This window comes from Corvus moneduloides, chromosome 5, assembly GCF_009650955.1.
Source record: "Corvus moneduloides isolate bCorMon1 chromosome 5, bCorMon1.pri, whole genome shotgun sequence".
NCBI classification, from domain to species: Eukaryota; Metazoa; Chordata; class Aves; order Passeriformes; family Corvidae; genus Corvus; species Corvus moneduloides.
Window position 1 is genome coordinate 70,871,237 of NC_045480.1, and position 25,237 is coordinate 70,896,473.

General features: G+C 36.0%; 1 long non-coding RNA gene across 1 annotated transcript in view; it reads right to left on the minus strand.

The window, feature by feature from the left end:
* Positions 1-25,237, minus strand: part of LOC116444590 — a 55,606-nt gene that overhangs the window by 26,628 nt on the left and 3,741 nt on the right. Inside the window, exons 2-3 of the long non-coding RNA XR_004240393.1 lie at positions 23,634-23,689; positions 7,639-7,715 (exon numbers count right to left, since the gene is read on the minus strand). This is a non-coding gene — a long non-coding RNA (uncharacterized LOC116444590). The remainder of the gene's footprint in view (positions 1-7,638; positions 7,716-23,633; positions 23,690-25,237) is intronic.

Sequence of the window (25,237 nt, forward strand, 5' to 3'; positions counted from 1 at the left end):
TATTTAGAGTCCTAGAAGATGACATCTTCAGTAGAAAATTACACTGAACACATCTGAGATGAGAACTTGTCACTGTAACGTGCGATTTTGTCTCAAAAGACCTTTGCTTCAGATCTCTGAGGTTGCCAGCCCCAAAGGACATGCACTGGAGATAACAAGCTGCACAACGAAAGGCAGAGATAGTGGCTACCAAAAGTGAGGAAAGAGCAGTCAGGCAGGATGGGTTACTTCCAATTAAACAGAGTGACACAACAGTAATGTCAGAAAGGAGAATATCAAGCACAAAACCCAGTGGAAGCCACCAAGAGTATTTATTTTGCACTGTTAAGCATTTTGATTATTAGACTAGATGTAAGTGTGGAACATTTGCTGTCATGTGTGTTCGAGAAGATTTATTAACAAAAGTGAATTTTAATTGGTAATTCAGAGGCAGTGGGAACTTGGATGGTGAATATAACAGAAAAATTGAAAGCACTTTCTATCAGAGAGTGTCTTTGCTGTCAATCAACATCTATATCCTTGCTCTCCTTTTTGTGCCTATTTTCTCTGCAGTAACTCAACTTCCTCAAAAGCAAAACCTCTGTTCGATTCTGGGAAAATTGCATGTAGGGTCCACAAATAAACAAGCTGGACAGGTTCCAGAGAAGGAGCCAGGAAGAAAAGCTGGTGAAAAACATAATGGAAGGCAGTGTGTCTGTCCCTACAATCCTCAGCACAGGTGGCTGCTTTGCAGCAGACCCCAGGTGCCAGGAGACAGAGGGGCTCATTCAAAAGGCAGCAGGGACAAGGCCACACTGAGTTAGTGTTCCTCAACCTCCTAGCTGGGTAGTACTGACCTCTCTTTATGTTTTTAATTTTAGCTTTGTTGAAAAAACCTATATTTTTTGGTAGCTAACATCATCCTCAGGACAAGAATAGCAGAAACTGAATATTAGAAACCATATTTTTCAAGCTCTATTTTGTAATCATATAATGATATGCAGACCTAGTTTTACTTTCCTGTATGAGACCCTGGTTGTACACATTTAACCCTGTGACTATGAGGAAGTTTCTTGATTTTAAACAGCCTGAATAACTTGCACACATCTGTTTTACAAAAGGGCGTGAAATTGAAGTGTGTTTGAGAAGAAAATCTGAGTGGGACAAAACATTTTCTTTATCACTCATTGATTTTTGTGGCTTTGTTGGAAAATTCTTGGCCCTGTTAATTACACAAAAAGAAGTATGTTTTATTGCTAGAAAGATCTCTTTTGTCATGGAAAACTGTCAAGCTCAGGAGAAGAAAAAGGAATACTGTATTAATAGGAAAAGGTGACTGATCCTGTTAGAGCCGAGGTACTTTAAACGAATTTGAATTAGGCTACTGCTGCTCCATCTGACTTTCTGCAGTGCTGTACAATCTGGTAAGTAAGTGCTCAATTTATCTGTTTCTGTGTGTGTGTAATAATCCATGGCCGTGTCTATAAAAATAACATGGCATAAAAATAACTGAGTAAACTTCTTACTGACATTTGGATAAAAACATTTAACCTGAAAGCGATGTGATAATTGTTCTTAACATAGCAAGTGTCTAGTTTTTCTAGACTCCACTGAAAATCCGACAGATGAATAAACATAAATATAACTATAAATATGACATAGCTACTTACTGATGCTTCTTTGTTGAAATTCTATATTCTGAGGGGGGTTTTTTGTGACAATTTGACCTTTATTTTATTGGCAAAGATGGTCGTGTTTGATATCTCTTGGCTCAGTTTAACTGAATCCTAAAAAAAATCTAGACCCATCTTCATTTACTGCCTTGACCTGCAATCTCATGGTGCTTCATAAAGAAATCACAAGAATTTAAAGTCAAATACATAGGCTTCATTTATACTCTTCCCCCAATCAGATCACAACAGAAGGGTGATATAATGTGGGATTCTCAATACATAATTGTAAATTGGATATTTTTACATTTTCATTGTTTTAATGATTAAAGAAAAACAGGTAGATGGGAATTGTCAGCCTTGAAAAAGTAAATACACTGGGATTTAGCAGTACTGCTATCCCAGATACCCTGCACTGTACCATTGAGTCTTCCAAGATAAAAGTGTTGGAAACCCAATACACTTAAAGGATATCTGATATGACTTGTCAGCAGCCTGTTATCTCTGTGCTTCATAGTCCAGACAACATGAAAAGCGGAGAAGAGAAATTCTGGGTTAAAACAATTTTATAAGTAGTACCATGCACCAAAAGCACTTGCAACAGTTGGTGGTGTAGTATTTGTGGTACTTGTAGTAGCAAAAGTATTTACCACTTTGGAACATCAGAGACCTATAGTAAGCACCTAAAATCAAAGTTAGGAACCCTTTTAAGACTGGGTTTATAATGTCTGAAATTATGTATGACAGATCCATCCTTTCACATGCTGCAGAATTCCCTGTTGGCAGCAAACCAACTCTGTGAGTGCACACCAAGGCAATCCTAGCAAGGAGACGTGGACAGGCAAAGATAAACAGCAAAGTCAGGGATAGTGTCAAAAATGTCAAGTTCAGGATCAATTAAGAAATAACTTCACAGAACCCCTGCCAAATCTTTCAGAAATGATGGTTTTGATCCATGAGGTGCCTGAACACAACTCCTCTCTTGGCCATAGACATAGAGGACTTAAAGGCTCCTTCACTGAGTTGACTTACAGCTTGCATCAAATACTAAAGGCAAAGTTTTCAAACAGATTATACCTTTTGCAAGGGTCCATTTATAATAACTGGAATTGCCATGTTGCTAGGTTTCCTTTCTCTCTTCCATGGAATTGTCAGGCAAGTGATTGCTTTATGTAAGAAGCTATAATCTTTATAATCAAATATAATTTAAAACTTACACTAGGTGGGATAATGTTGCATCAGAACCACTCTCAAAGCTACAATTAAATCTTTTGTCAGTGCTTTTCTTACAAAGTCTGGTGCTCATTGGGTTTTTCATTTATTCATGAGTGTTTATCCAAACTTCAAATGCACTTGTGCATAAATATAATTAAAACATGTTTATTTTATATTGAGGAATATGAAGGTAATTAGTAATGTAATGAGTTGAAGGTCAGAGCAATCACAGGCATTTTTACTTAGTTTGTACTCATAATTGTAAATATCTTTGCACATGTACTGTTTCCTTGCAGCTTTGGCATACTGGCATAAAAAAATTCCATTATTCCCTGCTTTCAATTTACAACCTCCCTTCCGGTGTTTATGAATATTGACACAATCTCCCATTTTGTGCAATCAATAGCTGGAACTACACAAATACATTTTTTTAATATTAAGGAGCATGGAACATTTGAAGTCGTGCCTGATACTCCTTTATGTATATTAATGGATTGACTGGATAGGGATACATGGTCTGAAGGGGACTGAATTATTCTTCTTCACTTTCAGTCCAGTTCCTGCACTTTTGATAATTACTTGGATTGTGACTGTACAAGGCTGTGAGAAACCTGACCTAGACAGCTCCGCTTTGACTATGTGACGTCCAGAAAACCAACCCGAATTTTTCTGGTATTTTGTGGTTCTATTCTATTACACCTCACATCATCAAGAAACCCCTTGTGCTAGAAGGAAAGTAGCTAATCATTAATATGCAGTTCTTGTATTGTGAATTTCTCAGTGCCCATATGGCCTCCCACGTCAGCACCAGGAAAAGGACAGATGTTTACTTTATCACAGCTGGAAGCTGAGTTGCTCAATGAACAACAAAAAGCAAATCATTATGCAACAATCCTTAACGTAAAATACAAATCAAGCAGGAAATAAGTAAAAATTGTTTGGAATCTAAATATCACGTAACAGTTAAAATGTAGTCTAGAAGAGTAAATGCTACATAAATACCCCTTCTAAGATGTGCAAGCAGTACAGCTATCAGAGGCCCTGCTACCTGAGGTTTTGGCCCTACGTAGGCTAAAAGAGAGGCATACTGTTCTTAGGCAGGATTTCTCAAGGGGAGAGGGAAACAGATTTAGTTTTGAAAGTTAATTTAATTCTGGTTAAACATCCATTCCATCTGCCAGCAGGAATATAGCGTTCTGTGATACCACAAAAATGTGCAAAAAGTAAAAGATGCTCTTAAAAATTGCACGAAGCTGATGCTTGAAAGGTGAGATTCCCTCCATCTGTGCAGGATGGTGGAGCAATCAGGCTCTGAGGTACCTACTCCAAACCCAGAGGGAATGTACAGAGCTCTGTAAGTGACCTGTGCATTGTGCAGACCCCTGAATTCCCATACACAGGAATCCTGCTGGTCCTGTTCAGTGCACACGCTTTACCAAGTGGTCTAAGTTTGGTCTGGTGCTCCATTTTGGAACTGCAATCACAATTTATGTTTGCTGGTAATGAAATCCACTTTACTGCTTCTCTTTCACAGCCACTGATGATCTGAACATCATACATGGCACAAGCCTTTCACTCCTGACAGGACCCCATTTGTACCCAGGGAATAAACTGCTGGAGGACCTTATGCCCACCCTGAGATTGGGGTGCTCTAGGTGATACTGCAGGAAAGAACTCCCACCTTTCCTCCTTTGGGAAGGAAACAGCTCTAACTGCACACATGGCCTATTCTAGTGAACATGACATAACTCCAAACTACAAAAGAGCCATTGCAAAGCATTAAATTTTTCATTTAGATACACCCATTGTACTCTCCCACCTTAATCTACGTACAGGTCATTCTGGCAGTGTGTAGAAAATGCAGCTGTGTTGCCCTAAGCAACTTCATTAATAGGTATGTGATACTCAGTAGTTAAGTAGGTAAAATTAATGCTGAATGGAAAGGTCTGAGGTTTGGTGTTTTCTTATAAAAAAACGTGATTTATGCTAAACATGGCCTCTGAAAAATCTGTAATCCTGGTGATTAAGAAAGCCTGAGTACAGAAATTGGGAACTTGACCACAGAGAGATTTGGGTAAGATTTCTAAAACCAAGTGATTCAGCACTTACACTCCACTGCTTTCTGAGTATCTAAATGTCTTTTGCAGATGGAACTTAGCTACACTGGAACATTAATTTCTGAAAGGCATCATGGGAATGACAAAATAAGGAGCTAAACTTGGATCTCCTGTAACTCCATCACTTCTCTATCAGCCCACTGTTAGCTAGTGAATGGGAACCAAAAGATGAAATAAAGTAGCACTTGTGGCTATAACCGCAATGAGGGGAAATATAAGAATTCAATAAATCACAGATATAGTGAAAACTAGATAACATTTTTAAAAAATATTTTCTATTTTATCATCCAAAAGTTCTAGTAGTGATAGAAATAAAGAAATTAAAGTTTACGCTGTTTCTTGCTTTGTATGAACTCTTTCACTGATTGCAGGACTCTAGAAATGAAAAATTGGTTTGTTCACTGTAACATTTTCAATGAATCATATTTAAGGTGACACTCTGGTATTATACTTCAAAGCCATGTAGCAGAGAAACATAATGACCTCTCTTGTAATCCTGGAGTTTTCAATGGAGCATCCTCATACAGCAGTAATTTGATATTTTGCAGTTTAAAAATGTAATTGAAAGCATTTTTATTGGATGTGTTCTCATTATAGAGCCACCCAGCCTTCATTTGATAAAGCTGTTTAACAACGGACTGAAAATGAATGATCAGTTAGAAGGGAAAAAACCACTGATGAAAGAGGAAAAATAAAAAGCTTGGAAAAATTTTAATCACTGTAAATTTTGAGATAATGACATTGCTCTTCAAGGTATTCTGATTTTTTCTCTGCCAGCATCCAGGACCCTCTGTATTACATTAAATGCTTCACTGCAGTCTTGCAAGGTTTCTAAGATGTAAACTGGCAATTCACTGAAGCCACACTGAAACAGCAGCACTGCCTCCTTTTCTCTGTGTGCTACCAGACTTCTTCTTTTCCTTATCTGTTTTCTTTCACTGCCATTTTATTTGATATTGCAGCCTTCATATGACTTCTGAGTAGCTTTAGGAAGTACTTACAAACAAGTAGAAGTTTATCTTCCTTTCTGTTTTACCAGTCTTTGCACCTCTTAATTCTAATTTTTCTATGTGCTTTTCAACTTTCCTGATTCAACAAAGGACCTGGCACTAGTTTTATGCCTCAAATTCAAATGAATGAATTGGAAGTTAGGTATTCAGTAATTATGGATTATGTGCATTTGAAATTCGAGAAATTGGCCACACATTATAAGAACCAGCTGGGTTTGACAACTGGTGATGAGCTGTGATCTGTTTATGTAACTCAAATGGAATGGAATAATGCCAATAATTCAAAATAGAAAACTTGTAAACTGCATATTTTTTTAGTATAATAAAAAACTGCCATAGATAAGAACCCCACGAGAGTGATCAAAAATAAACAGAGTACGAGACTCATCCTGCTTCATTTTTTTTCCTTAACTGTTTGTAGGCTGAGATTTTTTTTCCATGCTAAAGCAAGTGAGATGAATTTTGAATTCTTGTGCTGCTAACCTCTAAATGCTAAATGTCCCTCCGTTTTGTTAATTTGCTTCAGCAGCTCCCATGAGACTATTCCGGTTACCACAAGCATGTTTTTATACTGATTGATTCAGAGACAATAGACAGAAAAAGTATAAAACCAAATAGCTAATAATAGAAAAGTAACACTGGCTGTTGTAATTAAGGACAGCTTTCTCTCACTTAGCAATAAACTACACTTAGATTTTGTAAGTAATTGGCAAAATAGCAAGTAAACAAAATCTACACATTTTTCACTTAAGTTTCTTGTCTCATCTGTTCTAGAATACCTCTATCTGTCTTTTTTGATGTTGTGATAATGAACAGTTTTCGGGTGTTGGGAAGCAGAAGGAAAAAAACCCAAACCATTTATCAGAAAAAATCTTCTGCTTATTTGAGCAACAGAAATGTAGCAATGCCTGAATCTTAATTTCAAGTTCAGTTTAGTTCCTTTTACAAAATATACAGCTTCCTCTCAGGCACTTGTCATTTTTTTCCTTATTCCCTGAAATTATTGCGGTCACCCACTGCCATTTTAGCCCCTTGTGCTCTAAATAATTCTGCTTTTTACTCCTTTTTCATTTGATCTATGTATATTTTTTCCTTCACTTCTTTCATCAATGTCATGACTCAGGCGGGAACTCTAAATAGGTCTTCAGAAGTGCCTTATCAGTAAACTGGATATCCCTTCCAATTTCATTAATGGACCCAAGTGTCAAATATTAATTTTCCTATTATATTTCTTTCTGATGTTTCAAATACTAAAAAATACAATGCAATTAATCTTGTTCTTTCAGCTTATAAAGCAGAAAAATCATACTAAATAATTCATGCTGAATTCCTTTGAAACTTGTTTTTTTTTTTTTTAATGGTTCATGTAAGGGAGGAGAGATAAAGTAGTGACATAATCTACAGAAAACACAGCACTGCAGGATGCAGCCACACAAGTGTCATACAATGGTCTCAATCCTGAGCACACCCTACTGCCTTTCAGAATATGTGGATTAATTTAGATCAGTAATAAGGACAATAGATCAGAACTCCCTATTTAGATAACCACTGTGACGTTATTATGGAGGGTTTCTACTGGCTCATTTAAGTGTTTGCTGAGAACTGATATTTGCCAAAATGGCCAAAATCTAGGATTCACTTACATACCAGGGTTCCTGGAGATCCCAATGCAAATCCAAATGGTACTGAAATCTGTATTCCATTGTGTCACATGTCACAATTCTCTGTAAAGGAAATAATGAAGGATTCAGAAGAAGCTTGGATATAACGGAATAGAAAAATAGCAGTATGGATCTTGAAATCCTGTGTTTGGGAAACAGAATTCATGTCATAATTCTAAGAAGCAATATCCGATATCTTCTCCAAATCCTGATTCATCTTTTTTGATTTTTGTATCAAATATTTTTGCTAATAAAGGAATGCATTTGAATATAAGAAAGCATGGGAAAAAAAGAAAAGGTAAAGCAGGAGAAGGCAAAGAAGCCTTTGGTACTTGCAGAAAAGGGAAAAAAAAATGAGAACATATAACAGAAGTAGATTTAAACTTTGAAAAAACCTCACGGGGTTTACAACGTATTTTACTAACTCTCTTGGCATTAGCTTTCTAGCAAATACTATGGACCTGAACTATCAGATGAGGAGAAACAGTCTGAGCAGTCTTCTACTGCTCCTCAAGTGGCTTTGATGCAACAGGTCAGGATGGGGAGGCATATGGCAACCGGAATAATGTCTGGAGAAACAGCAATGAAAAATGATGGTCATTAAAGAAGATCTAGGGGATTTCTGCTGCTATTGAAGAATCTTAAGAATTACTTTGTTATTAGAAACTGATGCATGATTCTTATTTTGTTTCCACAGTGTAAAGTGATTTACTTCAATAAAGCATTTCAATCTGCAGCACTGATCCATGAAATCCAGCTTGGCTATCCTGACTTTCTCCCCAAATACACATGAAAAAAAATTTCTACAGAGATATGTAAATTTTCTAAGTGTACTCACTCTGATTTCCCCCTCTGAGATATTTCAAAAAATACCCCGTCCTTTTTCCAAAAGATAGCAGTGAATGCAGAAAGATATGGACAATATTTTACAAGACCTTATCTGAATTCGGAGACTACTGCGGAGTATTTAGGAAAAATTATTAAGAAGAAAGTTTATTCAGTTCTGGGGTGTTTTCTGTTTAGAAAAAGTGATTCCCAGGAGATGAGGTGACAGCTGTCCTGTAGCAGCATTAGCAGTGTACTTTCAGCAGGCTTTTATGGATAGATGTTCTGGCAGCTTCTCCCTTCTCTCCCTATGCGGTGTTTGCTCCCTAACCTGCTGCAAGGGAGAGAAAATGGAGTGATAAATGGCATGAACGTAACCAGAGTTAAACCAGGATACTCTCTGAAGGCTGTGGGAAAAGTTACACTTTTTCCACGGAGATAAAGCCTTAGTGTATGATACGATGTCCTCTGCTCTGAGCAGGTCCATGGTGCTCAATAAATAAGGTGAATTTCCTCAGTCAGAGACATAAAAATAGTGTGTTGCACCTATGCAAGGAGCAAATGATTTTTTGAAAAATTGGGCTCTTAAACTGTATTATGTATAACAGTTCTCCCCATCACCGTTCATCCATCCAGATAAAATGGTACCTCTTTCCTCTTTAAATGTCAAATATGTAATATATATTTTGAAATGGAAAGGATACCTTAGGGCACATGCTAATGTAGTTCCTTCAATTACATTTTATGATTATGACCTTTATTCCAACAATAATTTAATGTTTCAATTAAATTTGTAACCATTTTCATTGCTGCAAGATGTCCTTCATCTCCCTCTACTGTAATTTAATGAAGTGGTTTTCAATCACAATCAGCAATATCTAACAATAAATTTTAATACCATTTTTCAGGAATCTTAAGAGGATCTTTCATGTTTTAAAACAAACTTCATACCAGTGCCATGGCAAGGAATAATTCCAACCTCAACTGTAAGCAAAGAATACACATTTTCAGTCTTCTCAGCCAACTCTTGAGATGTAAAGAATACCCATCAGTAATTACAATGTCTCTTGATTTATGGCACGTTTCTTACTGAAAATCAGCATCTGGATGCAGGTTACTGAGTTCAGTGTGCATATACCTTTAACATCTCAAATTTTCAAAAATCCATTTGCTGGGAAAATATCCATTGATATTTGAAATAATAATCATGTTTGAACATCTTTTGACAGTATTAGGATCTGCCTGGCCACAGACATTGATGAAAGGAGTGACTTACACAATGCAGGAGACTTCTGGAAATAGATTACAGAAGAATATTACTTGTACACCTTCCAAAATTTTGAAAACAGCATTTATTCTTTTGAAAACATCAGTCTAGCATTTATTCTTTGCAGCAATTTCTATCTGGTTTCAGTCTTCTTGTTTCTATAAAGATGATTTCTTTTCAACCAGGTTTATATTGCCTATGGTAATAGGCAACAAAGGTGTTCAGGAAAGGAGAAAAGAACACCAGGAAAAAAATGTGCCGAATATTTAATTTGAAGAAGACAATAAACTACTGCTATATATTCTTTATGTAACACCAGCAACTCTGCCCGTATTTGCACAGAAGGGGGAAGCACAGCAGCAGAAACAGGAAAACCATTAACAGGATTAACTCATCATCTCAGAAAAAAAAGAAACAGGGATTTTTTTTATTTTTCTTGCACATACATTGAAATTTTCTTGCAAGGACATAAGAGACTTGCACCCTTTTGTGGTATTTTAACAACAATCAGGGAAATCTCAGCTAGTTTCTAACTAGGAAAATGTAGTACCTTAGAAATAAAAAATCAGGTGAAAAGAAAAATCAGAGCACCTAAACCTGAAGAAATGTTGACAGGGTCTGATAACATGGATTTTTATATTAGAGTCACAATGCCAGTGCTGTTGCCAAACCTCACAGTAGCTGGTTTCAGTTCAGGTCTGTGTATTGGGGCACAAGAAGAGACCTAGTCTGGGGCCTGTAGGTGGGTTGAAGCTTGATGGTGGTCAGAATCACCTGAAAGGAGCTAAAGAATTGTAGCAGATTGCAACAGTAAGAGGAAAGATGAAGGTTTTCTGAAGCAAGGCAGGGAACAGAAGTGCCAAATGGAAATGAGAAGTTTCCACAGGAGAGAAGGTGTAAAGCAAGAAAGCAACGGTACATGTGGTGACAGGAAAAAATCTGGGCTGTAGTGCAAATGAACAGAACAGAGTCAGAATCTCTGCACTGATAAAGTCTGAGGAGATGCCAAGAAATATAACCTGGATTTTGAGAAAATATAATGAGCCTTGTAACGCTGTGAGCCCTATATAACGTCAAGTAATTTTTTTCCCCTGCACTCTTCTAAATCTTAGGTAGAACAAAGGTACCTTCTACCACGGATCTCTCATATCCCTCTTTCTTGGAAGGTGGTGAGTAAATTTTATCAGTTGCATTAGTGTAACTTGAGTTTGCACAATAAGGATAAGCTATGTGAACCTCTGGTGTGATTTGATACAAATTGCCCTACCTGGGTAACGAGAGAAGGCTAGAAATTACTTAATTCAGTTCTATCCTCTGCAGACCAAAAGCAATCAGGAATATACCTGGACAGTCATCACTTGTGGAGTGCTCTCTATTCATTGTGTGGTCATTGGTTTCAGTGCAATTATTATTTCCAGCCATAACTTGGTAATGAATGAAGAGGATTAACTGCTGTTGTGCTTTAACAGTTTCAACTGTGCTCAAAATTCTTTCCTGTCTCTTGGCAGAAGGGGAATGTCTGGCTTTCAAATGGGTTTGAGATGCATCTATATTTGTTAGCAAATGATCTTCACTTCTACTGCTTCTTAATTTTAAAATGTATATAGCTCTCAGCCTGAGACTCTTTTGGTTAAGAACAGGAGTGATTTATCATCTCTCTATAACTTGGACTGCTTGTCTTGCCCAATTTCATGAGATACAAGTGTTACTTTTGACAAAACAGCACGATATTTTTCTGAACAAACTCAAATAGTGGTTTTCCTGGCCATGTGCATATTTTGAGTATTTTTTGTGCCAACAATGGAAAATATTTTTCTCCTAATGGTAGGCTTTATTTTTCATTTCTGCCGCTTCTAGTTAAGAAATTCTCCAGAGAACCATTCACATGAGACAAAATTGGTTCTCAGAAACTATATCAGAAATGCCAAAGTAAGGAGAATGCATAATCTAGTGTATGAAAAAGATAAAATACCTTATCTACTTTGTGTCAAATTCTGGCAATCAAACTATTGTACTTGAAGTATCCCTCTCTATCTGTCAGTGTAGGATGGGTCACTGGCTTCTTCATTAAAATCCCAGTTTAGAAAAATCACCACTATTTCTCAAAAAAAAACCCAAAACAAAACAAACCAGAACAAAAGAAATCATAAGCCAGACTTCTTCTAGAATGCTGGTTCCTAAAAAACAACCTTAGTGGTTTTATTTAGTTGTTGATGTGTGATTAAGAAGGTGAGTAAAAGTGCCTCAAAATGTATAAATTAAGGACCTTATATATATTTCCACACCTCAGTTTTTCCATGTCTGAAATGGTCACATTAATGGAGTTGGGATGGTTTAGATTATTCTATTCCCTGGCTGCTAAAATGATCAGAATATCTGCTTTAGGGAGCTCAGAGATGACTAGAAGTTGTGAGAACATCTGGGCAGATCTCTCACAGCTGAGATGGAATCTTTTACTTTCTCTTAAACTTGTATTATGAATATAGAGGTTCTTGTCTGAGATAAAATCAAAAGCAGAAACACTTTAACACCCCAAACTCTTTCAAGTATGAAGGTGTCAATAAGTTGTTGATTCTGAATTATAAAATGAAAGAAAGCACTTCATCAAATTAAGAAGTACCTCAGGAATCCAAAGGAGGTTTAAAAGTAAATGCATATTATTACTAAATCCTGAGCCATAAAGGGGCCCTGGAAAAATGAGCTTTACAAAATGCATGAGATGCAGCTTAGCAGTATACAGATGGTACAGAGGTGCATTCCCAGGAAGAAAACACACTGTTCAACTTGCAATTCTAAAATGTACATAGTGGTTTTATCCTACACTGTAAAATAATCTGCAGGTAAAAAAGATGTTTTGTAACTGCATTAATAGTAAAGAATGATAAACCCACCTTATCTCTGTCCCTCCAGAAATATTTGCTTCAAATGAACATGTCAGGAGTGTGAGTGTCTGACTATAGGATAGTGGCACCTCAGATTGGCGTTTTCACCACTGGCTCACCTCCTCCCTGTTATGCTGAATTAATAAAATCTCAGGTACAATGGAGTTTCAGGTTTCATTTAGAAGCACATGGGAGTCAATACCTGTGTTAAGGTAGTTTGTGTACACAGAACGGCTGTGCAAATCCTTGTGGCAGGGCTCCCTGAAGAAAAATGTGTATTAGGGGAACAATGACTTGCAGACCATTTTCAGAGTTTAATAACACCATTTTCAAACTCTGTCTCTTAGTAAGAGACAGATCTATTAGAATATTAGAAGGAAGGCACAGCAAAGGAAGTGATATGCACAATCTTTTTCTCACTTACTGTAGAGCTGAGACAGAAATTTGTATGATCTTATTGGAGTCATGATGTCCTGCATACAGGACAAATGAAATCACTATTTTCTCAGGGAATTATTTGTCTCTCCCTCTTGGTGTGGTGCGGCCCTTTTTGAAGAAATATATGTTAAATACACTTAATTTTTTTATGTTTAAACTTGGTGTTAAGGCATATGCTTTTATTCCAGACCCTCTTAAACATTCCTGTGCTGATGTACAAGCATTATTACTCCCAGAAGAGTAGAGAAGTTTTAACTACATCAAACATTACAGAAATTAAGGAGATCCACAGGTATACAAGATCCACAAAATATTTTCCTTTTGAACATAAAGTCTCATTATTCATTGACAATCAGCAAACTGGGTCAATGCTGTATTTATCCAGCAAAGTTATTGTCAAAGGGTGGGAAGGAAATTTCAAAAGGCTGAACTTGGTGCTCAGGAATCCGCTCCCAGCCTGCCTTTCGCTCCAAGTCAAGCTTTAACACCAGACGGTCATTGGTTACCCTTCAAAATTAAGGTCAAGCTAATTAGTCTAGAAGGTCTATACAAGCATTTTATGAGAACCAAATTAATACTAAACGAGTTAATCATGATTAACATTATTACTGAACAATTAAAAATTATAGGGCCATTGTTTTAAGGCCTGGTCCAGTTTACAGCTAGCTACCTCATAGTAAGAGAATATGTGCTTCTGAGCTAAAAACACATTTGATCAATAGAAGCAATGAATTTTGTGAGGAGTGGTATTTAAACCATCAGATATTTATAAGTAGCAAAAAGTTTCTGAAGCTCAATAAGTTTACTGTCCTTTGTTGCAATCCCTTTTTAACAGATAAATTCGGAAATCCTAATCCCAATCTCTTCTGTACAAGTTTGTTACAACTGACATTTCTTTATTGATTTTGGTTGAGTTGCTTCTCACTGAACTGGGGACAGAAAAAACTTCATGGTTTGCATTTGAAGTCTGAATACACTGAGATTCAGCTCACAGCCACTAAATCTGGTTTGATAACCAGAGATAATTAGTGGCTTACATTGTAAAAATAGATTTAGTGAAATCAGCAACGTAAAAAATATTCACTAGAAATTTGCCTATTTTTCAGACAAAGTTTTTGTTTTGCTTGGAGGGTTTTTTTCGTTTCTTTGCTGGTTTGTTCTTTCCATAAGGGATAATCGATTTTGTAGGACCCATATAATGGATTTCTCTTAAATGCAATATAACTCAGTAATTCAAAGTTATATTGTATCCATTACTGGTTCAGATTTTGACAATTTTTTGCAGCTCCAAGTAATAATTTTAAATACAATTCTGGTGTCATTTTCTAAAGAGCACCTTCATTCTTTCAGGCAGGTGAAAGGTTAGTGCAGCCTGCCTGAACAGCAGATGGCCAGCAGCAAATCTTTTCCCTGCTCACATGATTATAAAGGGAGCACACTGCTATAAAACTGAGTTTGGCATTACTAATAATCATAACCTACTGATTGATTTCTAAAGAGCCACCTGAATATTTGCAGAATTTTACATCAAAGAAATTTTTTATTTCCTATAAATGGATAGGAATTATTCTGAAAAAAGCACGATCCTGCAACATAGACCTTCCAAAACATCCAAAGTCAAATCCCAAATGTTCCTGGTTTCAATCAGTAAAAATTTTTATTTTTCAGTAATAACTACCATGAAACTACCATTAGTTTTAACAGTTCTGATACTGATTTTCCTGGCATTTTAAATAAAACTGAAACATTGTCCTCTAGTTTTGCTTCTCTCAAGTAGCAGGATTAAAAACCGTATGACTGTACATGTGAAAAAATTATGTTCAACTCTCAGTCACACATCATCCTTTCTCAGGTTGCTGTTACGTTATGTAATATTATGTTAACATAGAATATCTCAAATTGTAAAGGACACATCGGGATCAAGTCCAACTCTGTGCTCCTCACAGGACTACCTAAAGTTAAGCAGCATGCCTGGAGCATTGTCCAGATGCTCCTTGAATTCTGACAGGCTTGACGCCTATCATATTATATTATATTATATTATATTACATTTTAATGTAATTTGCATCAATGTATACTAGAGGCTGATCTTTAAGTCTGACATATTTGTCAAATATGGTATTAATATTCTTCTGATTCGTTATAAGAAATGTTTTGCAGATGTTTCCCACAAAAATTTAAACGCAAAGTTACAGCTTCCAATAAAGCTTATTCTTAGCAGTTATGTCTATTATTTAAATTCATATTCTTCTAAAGCACCAAGTGCCCTGGCCTATTCTGTTTTCTTATGAATCTGTGGAACACTATATTACTTATAAAAAGTAATTAAATTCCTTTCAATCTTTCCATTCATGGTGGCTTAAAAGAAAAAGCTATAATCCACCTTACTGCTTTTGTTGCATGCCCAGTATTTACATTTTTGTGTAAAATCTCATTATTCAGACTGCTGATTGAATAACTTTGAAGTGTGTTGTGTCTCATTAGCAATGCTGCTCATTATGCAGGGTATGATGACTAATGGAAAGCCATTGCCTCACAGCTCTAGGTGATAGAGATTTTTTATTATGAGCTACTGTTCAGACATGAAATGATTACAGAAGTAATAATAAATAATTAAAAACTTAATTACAATTTCCTTTCAAGGATCATCACCAGTTTGCCCATATTTAGGTTTTTGTTATGATGTTCAAAGTGGGTGTTTCCTTCTACATGTACATCATTTCAAATGACAAATATTAATTCCAAAAATGATACATTTATATGAGTGACACAAAGTTAAGGGTGAGAAACCTCTGAGCAAGGTTTTGAAAATGCTGTGGTCCCTAACCCTCAGATCAACACAGGCCAATTACCTCAAAGTGGGAATCCTAACATTTAATCCTATTTTAATCCTAATAATGATTCATTTAATCCAAATAACGCTTGAGATAGCCTCAAGATACAGAAAACTTGCATTCCTACATTAAAAAATATGTTATTATTTTCTCTTTCTGCATTGAAAAATACATCACAACAAGGTGATCCACACAATAGTACTAATAAAGGAAAAACCTCAGCCCAAGCAGAAATATACACAGTTACACATGTTCTTCAACAGAAATCATGTATATGGTTCCTTCATACCAGATAAATAAGGAATCCAGTGGGGACATAATATAGGTGTATATATATATATATATATATATACATCATGATTTGCTTTTCGTGAAAGGTCAACCATAACTTCCTTATCCATCAAGTTTGTAACAGAGTAAGAAAATAAGGATTTCCAGCTGGGTTTCATATCATGTCGTGCAGTACCCAGGGTTTCAGCTCTGTGAGTGAGAGCATTCAATTCTGCTAAAATATCTCTAATTTCCATCATCACAAACAGCTCCTTCTTACGAAAAGAGGTGAATTCAATCTTTTTTCGGTTGTTTGTTGCATAGTGAAATTTTTGATTAATAGCTACTTTACAAACAAAACATTTAGAAAATGTGCCATCCCTTTACAAATGCTTTTACAAGTCATGGTCCCTGGCAGAATTTGTCTACTTGTATTTTATGAACTGCATTCTGAGCTAAAATGAAAACCAGTGTTAACTTGTCAAAGAAAAATGAAAGACATCCTGAAGAGCCACAGAGCTAAAAGGAGCCTATTTTTAATTTAAAGGAAGTACATATGTACCACACTTAAATCATTATCCTCATCAGGATGACAGGTGATGCCAGGATAATAAAAAAAGTCTCTGATTAGAAATCAAATTGCTATGACAGAATCTAAAGGCCACAAAGCCTTCCAATTCCCATCCTCTCTGTCCTCTGCGTATATTCTTCCTCTTCCTCCACAATAAACTGTCTATTCATTCAAATTCAAGGATACACTGCAGGCAAGAATCAGTAAAGATCAACATCAGAAAACAAACCAAAGTAAGATATACAGTTGTCACTATAAAATTTTCTAGCCATAAAGTGAACCTCAGGAGAAGAAATCAACTGTACTGCTGAGAACACAGGAATGCCTATTGTCAGCATTTGCTTCTGGTTTACCAAAACAATGAAGTGATAAGATATCCACTCTGTGTTACAGATCTCGATTCTAAATCAGGAAATACAATAATAACTTAAGACACACAGTGCAGATTCCCTTCTTAGTTGTAAAGGAGAACAGCCCTGCTACTATACTAGTACTAGAGCCAGAAAAGGAGCTACCCACGTATGTCCCATTTCCAGGAAGCAAAATGCAATTGCAGGGATATTCCAGTAGCAGCAAGTCCAAGCAAATGTGTCTCAAATTATTTTTCCTTGACTGTGTTGTTTATGATTTAACTACATCACAAGTATCAGTAAGTGTACTTTGAACAATCGTGACATTTAATTAACTAAAAATAACCATTGTTTACATGTAAATTAGATACTCATTGGAGAAATCATTTCTTTTGAAGTGGAATGATGTTATCCTTATCGATTTGACTAACAAACTTAACTCTTCATTATATTATTCCTTGCCATCTAAATTATCAGTAGGATTTGATATGACCACAGGACATAGATTGCTGCAGAAGCTTAATACAAAGACCACCTTCTTATTTAAACTGCTATAAGTGAAAATACTTCATCAGTTTCTCAGATTTTGCCTTCAGGAAACATAAATCTGGAAGTTCCAATGGGTTAGACAAGACTGAAAAGTATATTGGGCATCCTTGATCTAAGGGGGCTTTTCCACCTACATTGCAGAGTAGCTTTGCTTATTAATTACATTTACAGCCCTTTGCAAATGTGTTTAAAGATTACTCATTTCCACAGTCTAGGGCTGGTGAAATGAAATTACAATAAACTGGAATTCTGTGCCCCACTGATCAATAGTGACAAAACCACAGACGTCCTTCTACTGCACACAAGTCCTTCTACTACTTGAACGCACCAAGGACAGTCCTGAGCACTCCGCCAGGCTGCAGCATTGGTTTAAATGACTGCCATGGTAGAATCTTTCTGCTTTCCTTTATTTTCCCAACACAGACTCCTGTAATGTCTGAAGCTAATTTGTCATAAAATAGTTGTTTTCTATCTCAGTGTGCCTTACAGTACCCTATTCTCGCCTGAGTACTTTTACAAGTAATGACTTGAGGGGCAGAAGGTGGCAGAGATATTCCAATGCCTTCATTCTTTTCTGCCTGGGTGACATTTTTAGCCAGCAAAGCATGGCCTGTAACAGAGAGAAGGTTCTTATGAATTCAGTTCCATTGTACTCCACCTATTAAGCTCAGTTTCAGAGAATTCAACCTAATTTTTGAATATTCTCTCAAAAGCTCACAAAGCTCATGGTGCAACTTTCTTCATTCCTCAGTTCTCAGAGTAATAAAACTCAGTGGTGTTTATTACCTTGCCTAGAGCTCCATGACTTTTTCTGGTTTGGTTGCTATGGGACTTTATATTTTAAAAGTTTTCATTGACTTGAGTGCAGATGTTGTACCGTTCCTGGCAATAGCACTCTACAGCCAAATATATATAGCTATAATGGTAATTTCAATAGCTAGGCTATTTTTGTGTTTTGTAATATTACTCTGCTATTAAACTTTTATAGCTGAAACTCCTAAATTAGTCTCTTCAGCATTTCTATACACCTTAGAAAAATGGCTCTTCACACTGTATTACCCAATACTGTCACCTATCAGAATGTGTCATTATTATTTCTGTTTGGTTCTGTTCTTTGTTGTTCTTTCTCTGTACATTTACCTATTCTACACCTATACATCAAAATATTATTATTACCACCTCTCCTAATGTCTTAAATCTAGGCACACAGTCCAAAAATGCATCATGTTTGCTCTTTTCATGGCATGCCCATGCTCTTTTCTTCCCATGGTGGGATGGACATTAAGAGTTAATAACTTTTCCAGTTCTCTTTAACAGCCTAGAAATATGGATGATACAGATATGATTTATGTGAATTTGTTGACTGCTGACCAAAAATTAATTATTGCCTCTAATACATAGGACTTACAAATGAAGTGGAATTGAGGGAGGAATCCTGGTTGGACCTAAGGCCACTGCCCTTTTTGTTCAATTATTTGATTTCATTTTATACAGGATGTCTAAGAGTCGGGAACCCAACATGGTGGCAGCTGAATCAGTGAAGTTGTTTTCAGCTAAGTGGGTTAATAGCATCTCTATTTTTTTCATTTCAAAAAATGAGGTTAAAACAATTCCATTTTGTAGCCAACCTGCAGCAAGAAGACCTTGTCAGGTAGCAGCAGAGATTCCTAGGCAACTAATTAAGATCCAGTGCCTTCCCACAAAGGTGTACTTGGCCACAGATGTGTCATTTTGCACACTGTTGGCTGCATTTATTTGCTATGACTTTGCAGCCCCTTATTAGAAAGACATTTTACTTTTCAAACAACATCCACTCTAAATAAGTGGAGAGCAGGTCTCTGAAACTTGGAATGTATCCCAGACAAAACACAATGCACAAAGCTGTAACTTGTTCAAGAAATGATACCAGAAGTTAGAATATGTTCCTGATGAAGCTGTAAACTTCAGCTGGTAGACTTCTCAAAATAAGGTTCAATCTTCCTGCTTAGTGATGAGTGGGGTGAATAGCACTTCCATCTGTTGTATTGTGCAGAAATAAAATAAATTTCAAAGAGGACGCTCTTAACCTGTTTGTTTTTGCTGAAATGAAAATACCAATTCAGCAAGCCATATTTTGGAAACAAGTCTCCAGTAATCATAATATTTTTTCAGATGCCAGATGGCCTGGCCTGCTCCCCTGGTTTGTGCATCAGAATAACTAAATGCTTGTATTTCTTGATGTGCCCTTTTAGGGTAGACAATGAATATGTAAAATCATTAAAATTAGAAGATCTGAGATGAAACCTCAGACCTACCAGACCCAGGGACAAATCTGCCAGTGACTTCAGCACTGTTATATTTTCATCACAGCTACATCCCAGAGTTGAAAATATGTCTGTTTTATTTTGACAATGGCATTTCCAGACAGATAGACTGTTTCTTCAAATTATTGCTTCAACAGACAATCCTTAGGAGCTGAGAGTGCTCTAAGGAAGCATTTTATGACAGTAAGCAAAGGCACATTAGGAGTGGCAGAATCTAAATATTTTTTTGACTATTATTTTGAGTGACGTATTTTATAGTGCTTTTTTTTTTTAACCTGTAAACAGACATACTGCTTTCCTCATATTTACAGGTCAGTACCTATACAATATACAATCGATAACCTGTAAAAACCCAGGTGCTTTAAAAGCTTCCTGAAATGAAAGTTTCATTTCAAATGTTTCCCTTAACAATTTCTTGGAAATGAGTTATCATAACCCACTCACCTGAAAAAATGTGGTGTTTTGGATGTGTTTACAATTGTACACAGATTTCACCTTAAATTTTAAGTTCCCTAAAGACTAGTGCAAAGAAAATAAATGTGACCGTTTCATAGGCAGTTAGCAGAGTAAGAAAAGATGTCTTTGGAAACTCCTCGCTGTCTGTTTACTACAGAATACTCTGGAAATTCCTAGACTTTAAGAATGAGAAAGTTAGTTACCTACATTACTTCGAAGGGTTCTTTCTTCAGGACTGTACCTTCACAAAACCAGTACATCTTTCTTCTTCTGAGAATTAATGTACTGACAGTAACCACTAAGTGGGTAAGAATTTATGGTGGTAGATTGCTGATGGGTACAATTACAGCCAAGCCCACCTTTCTGTAATGTTATTTCATTGACCTAAATGGATGCAGCTTTGCCCACCTTGTATATGACACAAAGAGGGTGTAGAAGTATTACTAGACCAGACTGGTCTTACCAATTATTCCTATCTGACAGGACATGTTTGGACTCACAGCATGTGACATGCACTAAAACCACAAAGACTTCCACCAGATTAGTGTTTCTAGTACAACATTAATCGTTATCCAGGGCACACATTTGAAAAACATACGCTTCTGACACCGCACTCATTCGAAACAACAAGCATTTTAATGCTGATTCCAAAGGGAATGGAATTTGGACTAATGAATTATACAATGAACTCCTGTCATTTTTGCCTATTCTTTCAGCTAATAAGGCAGTATTAGACAATGACTATGCACATTTTCTTGTCGTGCTACACTGTTACCGTCTAGGTTGTCATGCTGATGTAGCATTGAAGACGAGCTGAAGAGTGACTGTTGATTATTTATAAAGAATTCTGTGGCTAACTTTGCTCTAAATTGGGCATGTAATGAATGCCTTACTGCAAAGCAGGGAAATAACACCTATTATAGGCTAGAAATGAATCATTGCAATGGCAAATCATTTTCTAAGCTGCAGTATTTTCTCTGTTATTGCTTTGCTTTAAACTTTAGTGAAAAGCAATTACTTTATTCTTTCTCTTTATTTTTATTGCTGGTGATTCTTATGCTAATTTTCCCCTCTATATTTGATTTGATCTTGAAAAGGCTTTTAGAATTTAAGATTAAATTGAATTGGTGATACTGCCCCACCATCTTCACCTCCTACCTTTCTTACCCTCAACCCCCACTCTGGGTTACGAAGAATCCTTAAAAAAAAAAATTGAGCAAAATCAAAGCTATTACATTTAAATTGTTTCTTGTTCTAAATAAATGAGACAAATCAACATCCTCTAGTCATCAGAATAATAAAAGTTTGGGGTTTTTTTATGTTAAGCTTATTATTAATTTAATCGTTCAAAGAAACAAAAGTTCCCTGCATTTGAAGTGTTACCTATTTGAATTTTTCCCCTTGAAGGATCACACGTCTCCTGCAATTAAGTGAAATGTATTCACTTGTGATACCTTTGTTGTTCTATGCCAGTGACTTAGGTCTCTATAAAACATGTAAATGTTTTCCTTGCAGGGAATTTAGTAAACCGAATGTGCTACTTTTCAGATGCATCAATAATCACTTCAAGTAAACAAAAAATAAAAATCTGACAACAAACAACTTACAGTTGTACCCATAAACCTAGAGGTAATTTTTTGATCATCCTTTTTTTCTTGGACTACAACATTTTAGAAAAAAATATATTTATTATCAAAAGTCACTGACAAGACACAGAACTAGTGAAGATTTACGATGTTGAACACTTACAGCAGAAATTAAGGACAGAGCTCTCCAAAGTCCCCTCTGATGTCAAAAGGGAGAGAAACTTTAAGTACAGATCTAGAAAATTATCTATATTGTGATCTTTGTATTATTTCTAGTCAGGTGAGATTAAACCTCAGCTTGCATTAAACCAAATTAATTCAGCACTAGTGTTCCTAGAAGAAAACTTCACAGTATGCCTACAATGACTGCCAAGGTGCTTTCAATTTCCTTACCTCAGGAAGATCAAATGATGCAGAACAAGAAATGGAAATGATACTTTCCCTAAAGTTGGATCAAACATAAAGGCAATATTTTCTAAACACCATAAAATGTTACAAGCAAGTAATGAAATACCTTCCTGTAGGCCTGGGGGCAATCTTTGGTGTAAGTAAACCTGAAAATGTGCTAAAAGAAATCCTTGAAAAAGGCTCCTTGTTTTTCTACCCTTCCCTGAACTCTGGCCTGGGACACCATGTTCTGTTTATGGCTGTAATGTCAGCAAACACTGAGCCTTCATTCAATTAATTTTGGAAAACTTAGAACAAAAAACAAATTCGGACTTCTTGCATAAGCCTCAGGCAATTGTGCATGCATTATTTCAGAACAGATATTGCAGGTTAGCTGGAAAATTGCAGTAAAAATGATGGTCTCAGTCACAAAGGTGGCAGTGTCACATCTTTTCATTCTTCCCAAAGAAGATGAGGTGAATTGCAAATATAAAAGAAATCTGTTAAAATAATTTATCTAGAGAAGTCTAGGGACATAGGTAAGTCTTTAATTTTTTATGTCTTTGAAAGCTCAGAAAATACAGGTATAGCTAGGCAATAACCATGGTGAAAAAGTAGTATGCACTTCAAATTTCAAGAACTACTATTAAAAATCAGACAGTATTTTTTCATTTCTATTAACAGAAATTTCTTTAAAACCTCACTGCTGGCTTTAAGATCAAATAAAACACATTGTGACTGCCAGTGAGCCAGGAGATGAGTGATTTAAATAGCTTTCCATCCTTACCATTGATTTAATAAAAAAGTAAGTTAACATCAAACAATCCTAGCAAATTTTCTGCAGCACTAATGATTCATTGTGTTCTGATAAAAGGCTATATTTATTGCACAGTCCAGATCATTAGACATATAATTTTCCATAAAACTATTTTAAAATGTATACTTATTTACCTCTGAGTAATGTTGGGAACTTATTTAAATGCCGAAATAACTGAAGTACAGCAAAAGCACTTTTTAATATCCCAAATTTAGCTTTGTTCTTATGATTTGGATGGATGAGCATAGTTAATTTTAAATTTTTTTAATATCACACCCTTACTTTCAGGTTCTTTTTTCAAGAATTTGAATAGAAATGGTACAGTAATTCTTGTTGGCAGTTCACCACAGGATAAATGTGTGAACTGAGCACTTGTAGAAATCATCAGATTCTTGATGAATGGTTGTCACTGTGCTGTTCAGAAGTTTTTATGGAGTTTTACCTACCTCTTAATAGCTGAGATCACACCTGGGATAGGCCTGGTACATTCCAGTTACTGCATCTGTGGACAATAATAGTATGAGGATTTGGGGGTTTTTTGGTTTTTTATGGGGGTTTTTTGGTTTTGTTTATTTGTTGTTGTTGTTATTGTTGTTGTTGTTTTGTTTTTTGTGGGGTTTTTATTTATTTTTTTTGTTTGTTTGTTTTTTTGTTTTTGTTTTTTTGTTTGTTTGTTTGTTTGTTTGGAGTTTTTGCTGTCATTTTTTAGACCAATGCAGACATTCAAGATGCGGATTGAGACGAGACGAAACCATGGAAATGTTTTTATTAGCTTTATGTTAGCTTGTTCTGACTAAACTGGAAGCACCAAAGCTGCAGCTAACTTTCTGAGATGAAATATCATCATCACATATGGTTTAGGAGATCCTCATGACATAAAACCAGAAACTTCAATTTGAGTTGTTGCAAGCAGCTGAATTAATAGAATTCTGTAAGTGAAGGGGCTTATTTTGCATGTAACATTTTAGTTGCATTCAAAATCTAAAGGGCCATTATTAACATTTCATCCTGAAGAAGCAATTATTTCACCATAGATGAGTGAACAGATAGGAGAACAAGATCCTTTCTAATTTGATTGCACATGATGTAATCTGTGATTACATTTTGTTCAGCAAGGCATTCAACCAGTCATTAATAAGAATTCCTACCTGTTTTTAGAGCCTCACTAAGAGTGCAGTCTCTCTGGTTTTCTAAATTTTAGAGGAACTTCACCTGTGCAAAATGAGAAGCGCTCTTGTGTCATTTCCAGTGGTGTGGAATTACATTTAGACTCATAATTTGCATTTTATTGTAAGCTGAGCCTTTATTAAAATATACAGGATTAGAGGTGTGTACCTCTTACTAGTGATATCTGCAAAACAGAATCCTCTCTTTCCCTCTCCCTATCCCATAAGTCAAGAAGTCCCCCACAGTTAAGAGTCAGAGGTGAACAACTTTTGCTTTGCTGCACCAATGGTGTGTGCCAGCAAACATTCGCTGTGTGCTGTACATCCCTTTAGCTATTAAAATAAACAAAATCCTTTCCTGAATCAGCTTTCTGAAAAGACTCATTACTTTTTATTATGTTTTTGAGCAGATTTCCAGAAGGACTAGGAGAATATTCAGAATCATAGGGAAATAGTTGTTGACTACTGGCCAGTAAAATTGATTTTTAAAAGGGACATAATACATACTTCGTGGGTTTTAAACATATGACATCTAATCTTTAACACTTGGGCATGGTACACGAAATAACTAATTCCCAGCTTGCCTGGCCTTACAAATGAGTCATAGTTTTAGAAAACAGCAGAATCATTTACATCTGCGATTCTGACTTGATGTTTCTTAAAATCATTTATCCCTGTGAATTAAGCAGTGGTGCCTAATGTATTGACAAATGTATTGAATCCACACAGACGTACTGAAACCCTATGTTTAAAGTTACACCAAAGTAGGCACTGAAGCAGGTAAGGAGTTAATGTGCAAAATATTAATAGCCCTGAAGTTTCTTTCTGTCAACAACATATAGGCTGTCCTTTTGAAACCTTTCAGTTGTAAATAGCAGTTCTGA